The 7,992-nt window shown below is 39.5% G+C and overlaps 1 pseudogene; it reads left to right on the top strand.

Annotated features, from left to right (window-relative positions):
• The first annotated feature begins 6,566 nt into the window (after nt 1-6,566).
• LOC102766028 lies at nt 6,567-7,245 on the top strand (annotated as a pseudogene).
• The last annotated feature ends 747 nt before the right edge of the window (nt 7,246-7,992 follow it).

Genomic DNA, 7,992 nt, shown 5'->3' with positions numbered 1-7,992 from the left:
TGCCCCAAAACATTCTTCTTCAAGCTTGCCACTTCCCCTTAAAGACACAGAGCTTGCCTTTGAATTAGGCCAGCTGTGATCACCTATAACCAACAGAATGTGGCAGAAATAAGGCTGCATGGTTTCCAAGGCAAGGTCATAGAAAGCTATGTATCTTCTTCCTAGTTTACAAAAACACTTTCTCTTCAATACTTTAGCTGCCACATACACACCCCACTTGTTTTAAGACCATTATGCTGTGAGGCAGCCTAAATTAATCCATGCTACAGACTACATGGACAGGCCCCGAGATTACATGGAGAGAGAAAAGGGTCTGACCAGCCCTCAGCTCTTCTAGCCCCTTGTGATGTTGGCACCGGTCATGGTCTAATTGCAGCTGCATAAGAGATCACAAGTCAGGACTTCACAGGTGAACCCTTCCTGAAATTCCAGAACACAGACACTGCGAGAGATAACAATTGATTTCTTTTAAGCAACTGTGTTTTGGGGTGATATGCAGCAATAGATAACTGGAACCTGGACTATAGCCTTTAGGAAAACTTTAACCTATAGAAATATGAGCAACAATCCTATATAATAAAAGCCTAATATGCTAAGTGTCTGGGAGTCCAGTTGTCCGTTCGACCAATCAAAGTGTAATATGCTAATTATGTGCTAAGGCCACTCAACTGCTAGCTATGACATGCACTGACCATCAGGGGGCAGACAGTTGACCCTTCGAGCAGTCGCTATGATGTGCACTGACCACCAGGGGGCAGACAATTGACCGGTAGGTTAGCTTGATGCTGGGGTCCGGCCAATTGGGACTGAGCGAGAAGGGCCGGACACACCCTGGAGCCCTCCCGCAGTCCCTCCTCAGCCCTGATCATGCACTGGTGGGGTCCCTTGGCCTGGCCTGTACCCTCTTGCAACCCAGGACACCTCAGGGGATGTCTGAAAGCCAGTTTCAGCCCGATCCCCCTCAACGCAGGAGCTGCCCCCTGGTAGTCAGTGTGCTCCCATGGGGGAGCTCCACTCAGAAGCTGGGCTCACGGCTGGCGAGCAAAGCGCTAAGGATGTCGGAACATGCCCTGAGGGCTCCTGGACTGCAAGAGGGCACAGGCTGGGCTGAGGTACCCCTCCCCCCGAGTACATGAATTTTGTGCACTGGGCTTCTAGTATAAAATAAAGAATAGAAAGTAGAGTTGGTAATCAAATTACTAGTATGCATAGGCATGGTGTACTAGTTGATTGATTGGGTATCAGTTCTGATTACCGTTTCTTTGCCATGCCAGCCATCAAATATTTTCAGTATAATTCCTATGTACAAGTATGTGTGAGGCTGTATTGTGTATAGAGGTGACCCCTTCCCCCAACTACGGGAAAAGGTTAAATCAAAGCACAAACTCACAAAGGAAACAGTGAAAAGTGGAAATGGGAAAAAACCCCTGATGTGTGGGGTGAAGAGAGTGTTTGATCTTCAGGAATCAGCAAGAAAAATGGAACATGAATCCCCTTCTAGGGCAGAATTCAGAGTCCGCGCCAGGCTGCCTGCCCTGGGAAATGGCACAAGATTAGAGGGAGGCACTGGGGTGTTGTCACAAGCAGCAGCTTGCCCCTGGGTAACCTCTGTGCTCTGTGGGCTAGGCTGCAATGTTTTGTGTAAATGCTGGCACTGTGTTCTGAACATTGGGGGCATCTAATCCCACCCCCACAACAAGCAAATGCAGTTAAGTAGCCAGAGACGAAATGCTACCAAATTGTTTAGAAAAGCTACAATAAAGGACCCAATATTCTAAAAAAAAAAAAAAAATTATACATGAATTAACATTTAACTACATCTGACTTTGATTAGTTGTACAAATGGAATCATGGTTTTACTTGGGAATGACTCAGTAGTCCTTCATCTTTCTTTGTTAATGTTCTCCTAATTTAATAGCGATGTTGTATAATCTATCATATGACTCTTATCAGACAAACTTAGAAGAGGACATTTAATGATGTGTTCTGGATACACAGACGACTACATTTTGCTATTTGGGTGCTAAAGGAGTTTTCTAATTATCTTGGATGGTATTGAGACTCATTATAGCTCTGTACAAGGGCAGGAAAAAGCCTCAGTTCCAAGAACCTGTCTAAGTTGCCTCCACACTCCAAGGTGTACCAGTTATAGAAGAAAGCTACCGCTTCAAACGAAATGTCCTATTTCTCCTTTAAGGCTCAGCCAATTTTACTCTTACTCGCCCCCACACACCCACATGCAAGTTTTCCTCCCAGCTCCCAACTCTGAGCTCCATTAGTGCTTAGCTATTGCACTCCTTTGGTATCATTCCCCTTCTGTCCTGGATTGTGTATCTCCCTAGATACAAGGTAACCTTCTCTAGTGAAGCTGTAAACTCTTTGTAGTCAGGGATGATTATTATTATTTCACTTTTAGAATTAAAAAGATTGTTGGAAATTGAGGTGGATTATTCAGATTTCAAAATTTTCAGGGAAGTTTAAATGTGAGAAGCTTTTGTGTCTTCTTAGGTGTCTCCCATAATTAACAGCAGCATTGAAAGTAAGTTTCGACGCTGGACTCATTTTTTTTTTAATCAACTAGTCTGAGTGTTTTAAGGCTTCTCAATTAATTCTATTTATGAGAGTATCTTTGTAATCCTAGTACTATTCAAATTTCAAGTAAATGCTAAGAGCTTTATGTACATTGTCTTGGATATGACTTTACTTAGGTCTATGTTGCTGAAACTGGGGTACCAGTATTTCCTGGGAGAACTTGAATTTAAAAACCACAAAATAAATATGGGATAAACAATTGTAAAACAATACAAGCCAACTAGCTGGAGAGAAATACATCTTAGATTCACATAAAAACTTGTATAAAAATGTTTATAACAGATTTTTATTCATGATCACCAAAACTGTTAACAACGCAACTTATCAGGAATAAGCAAACTGAGGTACATCCACACAATAGAATAAAAGGAACAAACTATTGATTCATGCAACAATATGGAAAAAACTCAAATACCTTGTGTTAAATGAAATACTCTAGATTCAAAAGACTTCCTGGTGTACATGCCCAAGTACAAGACATTTAAAAGGCAAATTATAAGAACAAACAACAGACCAGTGGTTTCTGGAAGTTGAAGAAGGGAAAGTATTAATTACTAAGGGGCAGCTTTGAGGGCGATGGACGTGTCTTGTATGTTATTGTGGTGTGGTCATGTGACTATATACATTTAGCAGCACTTACAGGACATATACCAAGAAGAGTGAATTTTACCCTATAGTAAATAAAAATAATTTTATTTAAATGCCAAGAAGCCAATGCTAACAGAATATTATAAAATTTATACATTTGGTATAGTAATTTGTTACATTTTTCTAAAGTAATTTAGCTATATATTTCCAAAGCCATAAAACTTTTCATCCAATAACTCCATAGGGAATAATTCATTCTAAGAAATCATAAAAAATATGGGAAACCTATATACATATAGATTTTATCTCTGCCGCCATCTTAGTTTCTCCTGATCATAAATTTCTCGTTTGTTTCCTTTTTAATAGGTGAAAATTCTGCCTAATTGCTTTTATTTACATTTCTATGTTTGCTAACAAATTTATATATTTTTCACATTTTTTATAACCAGTTTTGTGGGAAAGAATAAGATTAATATTCTTCAGTGGTTGAAGAGTAGCAGACCTTCTGTTCTTCTCTTTTAATAAACATGCAAAGCCATCCATTTCTATGAAATGATTAGAAATAGCTTGGGATTTAGTAAAATTTTTACTGTTGCTGCTACAGATAAACACATTGAAATAAAAAAATATGGTTGCTAGGCAGGCTTTTTAGTGGGATTTTGGCTTAAGAGTCTTTCAGTACATTGCATAGTTGGGAGTTTGTCCTAAACTTTTTGTCCTTTTAATCCAGTCTGGACCCTTCAATACGAGAATATGAGAAACTGAAATCCCAAGTTTTGTGCATTATTTTTCCTTGAGAGCTTACAATTTTGAACTCTACCCAAATTTTTCATTCTTTTTAAAAAAATCATTTAATTTTGGCAATGTGTACTTTTTAGTTCATGAAGCTTTTAAACTCTCCATTAGGTACTGCAAAACAATGTTTTGGAGAATTAAAAATAGATGAATTAAACCACAAAATGTTTTCTTAAAAATGGCCACATATTTTTTAAAAAAATCAATTGAGAAGTGCTGTTAAAAATGAGCTGGGATGAGGTGAGAAGGTAAATATTCATGGGCGAGAAGATCATCTGGCACAATACAAAAGCTAGATACAGCAGCTTCTGTCTTTAAAACTTTGCCTTCCCCTTTACATTCTCAGTAGGTGACCTTGCTTCTGTTTTCATTGAGAAAAAAGAAGCAATCTGAAGAAAACTTTCTTATTTTACCACCAAATCCACTAACCTGTTTGCTTCTGAGCTCATCTATACTAAGTTTCTTTCTATTGTTCTTCAGGAGAAGTCAATGTGCCTATCTGAGGGCAATCTATCCCCTTGAGCACTGGACCCAATCCTGTCTGCCTACCCAAGGAGTTTAGTTCTATAACTAGAAGCCTGGTGCACAAATTTGTGCACACTGAAAGGAAATTAATTAGAAGAAATACTTTAAAAGCCGGAGAGGGACCGCGGGAAGTTGGCTCCAGGGCTTGTCCAGCCTGTCTTGCTCAGTCCCAATTGGCTGGACCCCAGCAGCAAGCAAACCTACTGGTCAGAGTGTCTGCCCCCTGGTGGTAAGTGTGTGTCATAGTGACTGATCAAGCAATATGCTAAGACACTTAGCATATTAGGCTTTTATATATATAGATTACCCCCTGTTATTCCTACTTCATCAAATTTCCCCACTGGCATAAAAACATGATATAACATCTCCAATTCTTAAATAAACCCCCTTTCCCCAAAGATACCACTAGCTCTGATCCTTTGGTGTCTCCTTTTATAGAAAACTTCCTGAAGTAGCTGTTAATAGAGGCTATCTCTCTTGCTTTCTTTGCCTCCTACTTGCTAATGTAATCACTTCAACCAAGTTTTTATCCCCATCATTCCCCTCCAAAAACTCTTATTAAGGTTACCAAAGACCTTCATATTGCTGAAGTAATTGTCAATATTTAGTCCTCATTTCAAGAGCATATGATAGAGGTTTTTACTTTCTCCTTCCTAAATATTCCTCGCCCGCCCCCCTTTTTAAAATTTGGTTTTGGAGATATCTGACATGAATTCCCTCAAGGACCACTATCACTCATCCTTCTTTGCTCTATTATCTTCCTCTTCTAGACTTCAAATATTGAGAACCCAGGACTCAGTCATCAGGTCTCTTCTTTTTTCTACCTATACTCACTCCCCAGATGACCTCATCTCAAGACTTTAATAGCATTTATGTGTTAATTATATCCAAATGATGTCTCTAGCCAAGAATTTCCCCTGAACTACTTCTAATGTCTAAGAGGATATCTCACAGCATATCAAATTTAAAATGGCTAACAAATGAATTTGTAATTTCTCAATCTCCTCCAATTCTACTCTTCCTGTAGTATTCCCATTGTAGTAAATGGCATTTTATTCACTGAGTTACTTAAAATTCTTGGAATCATCTTTCACTCCTCTCCTTTTCCGATGCCCCAGACTCAATTAGAAAATGATGTCCCAAAGCTGACCATTTCTCACCTGTTAAAGTCTAAGCTATCACTATCTCTTGATTGAACACTTGCCTCTTTACTGATCTCCCTACTTCTAACACCAGATTGTGTCACTCTCTGGCTCTAATTATCCAATATCTCCCCATAATATCTAAAGTAACATCTAAAGACTTTACCATAATCTACAACTACCTTCATGATCTGCCTCCTGAGGTTAAGTAGATAGTCAGGAGACAGATCAATTTTCATCTAGGTGATGGCTACTAATATTTCCCAAATATTAGATATTTTGCCAGGATAAGTAGGGGTGTCTGATATCTTCACAACCTGGAATCCACAAATAGCATGTTTTATTTAAAAGGTCATTCTTAATAAGAAATTCTAAAAAAATCATAATAATTAGAGCAAGAGCATGATCCAGTTGTCATAGAACAAAGTTGGAATTTTGAGCATTGATTGACCCATGAAGCTGGAGGTCACGGTTTGATTCCTAGTCAGGGCACATGCGGGCTCGATCCCCAGTAGGGGAGGTGCAGGAGGCAGCCAATCAATGATTCTCTTTCATCATTGATTCTATGTCAGATCTGGTCCAAATTCTAATTCTTTTTATTTATTTATTAGTTGTATAAGTGACACTCTGGACTTCACTTTCTTCATTGGTAAAATGGCAAAGACAATATCTAGTTTATTTGATTGGATAAAGTAAGGTAGATTAAACAACTACTACTCAGTAGAGATCAGGAACGCTTGTACTTTAAGTAGTAAAAATGGTAAGGACTGGAAAAGGAGATATTACTGATAAAAACCTTTTGGATAGAATAAAGATATCACTGACATTAATTCTTCATTTTTGATGTATTGAGTTGCCCACTGCCTCTGTGATGTGAAAAAGTGACGTGGCTCTTCCACAGGAGGCCTACACACCACCACTGCCATGTCTCTAGTGATTCCTGAGACATTCCAGCACATTTTGTGAGCACTCAACACCAATATCGATGGGCAGCCCAGCCAGTGTGGCTCAGTGGTTGAACATTGACCTATGAACCAAAAGGTCACCATTAGATTCCTGGTCAGGGCACATGCCAGGAGTCCATGCTCTAGTCCCAGTCAGAGGGGTGCAGGAGGCAGCCAATCAATGATTCTCTCTCATCATTGATGCTTCTATCTCTCTCTTCCTCTCTCTTCCTCTTTCTGAAATCAATAAAAATATGCTTTAAAAAAGATTATTGACAGGCAGCAGAAAAAAGCCTTTGCCATCATTGCAATTAGGCTGTGAAGATATGCTCATGTGGTGTTGAGGAAAGCAGGCATTGACCTCACCAGGAGGTAGGAGAGCTCAGAGAGGACAGATGAAACGTGATCACCATTATGCAGAACCCACGCTGGTACAGGATTCCAGACAGGATGTGAAGGTTGGGAAATAGAGCCAGGTCCCAGCCAATGGTCTGGACAACAAGCTTAATGAAGACCAGCGGTGGTTGAAGAAAATTTGGGTCCACAGAAGGCTGAGCTACTTCTGAGGTCTTTGTGTTCAAGGCCAGCACACCAAGACCACAGGCCACCCACTGTGGGTGTGCCCCAAAAGAAATAAATCCATAGGCCTTGTCTGCTAATACATAGTTTATACACCAAGAAAAAAAGTGATGTGGCCTGGCCAATGTGGCTCAGTGGTTGAGCATTGACCCATGAACCAGGAGGTCATGGTTCGATTCCCAGTCAGGGCATATGCGGGCTTGATCCCCAGCTGGGAGGTATGCAGAAGGCAGCCAATCAATGATTATCTTTCATCATTGATTCTATGTCTCTTTCCCCCTCCATTCCTCTCTGAAATCAATAAAAATATATTTTTAAAAAAGTGATGTGAAGGAGGAAAGTTGAGCCAAATACACTCTTGGAGTTGGAACAAAGAAAGCTCTGAAGGGTCATTACTCAGGGTAAAGGTAGCCTGGCAGCTTTTGGCTTTGTTTTATACTTCTTTATCTCATAAATAAACCAAATTAATAGACATAGGGAAAAAGGAGTTTTACCTTCAAGCAATCTGTGAACTATAGCAGGAAGAGTTACAAACATACATTTTTAATGCTGGAATTGGCATGAAATATATCTCTTGGATGTGGTATCCTTATATACTAGTAATATACAATATGAACAATTATTCATGGAACCGTTTGTCTTCCTACATAGTTGTTAATAGATTTGGGCACAGAATAACTTTCCTTTGTGAAAGAAACAAGGTAAGAGAGATTAACGAGGAGGTATTAATAACATTATTCCAATCCCCATCCCGACCCACAGACTATTTTCACATCAACTCCTTCTCATGTCAGAAATACCCAAAACATACTGTTATATCACAAATA

Source organism: Myotis davidii, unplaced genomic scaffold (genome assembly GCF_000327345.1).
Source record: "Myotis davidii unplaced genomic scaffold, ASM32734v1 scaffold128, whole genome shotgun sequence".
Classification (NCBI taxonomy): domain Eukaryota; kingdom Metazoa; phylum Chordata; class Mammalia; order Chiroptera; family Vespertilionidae; genus Myotis; species Myotis davidii.
Note: the sequence above shows the minus strand (reverse complement) of the source record. Positions and strands in the feature narration are given on the sequence as shown.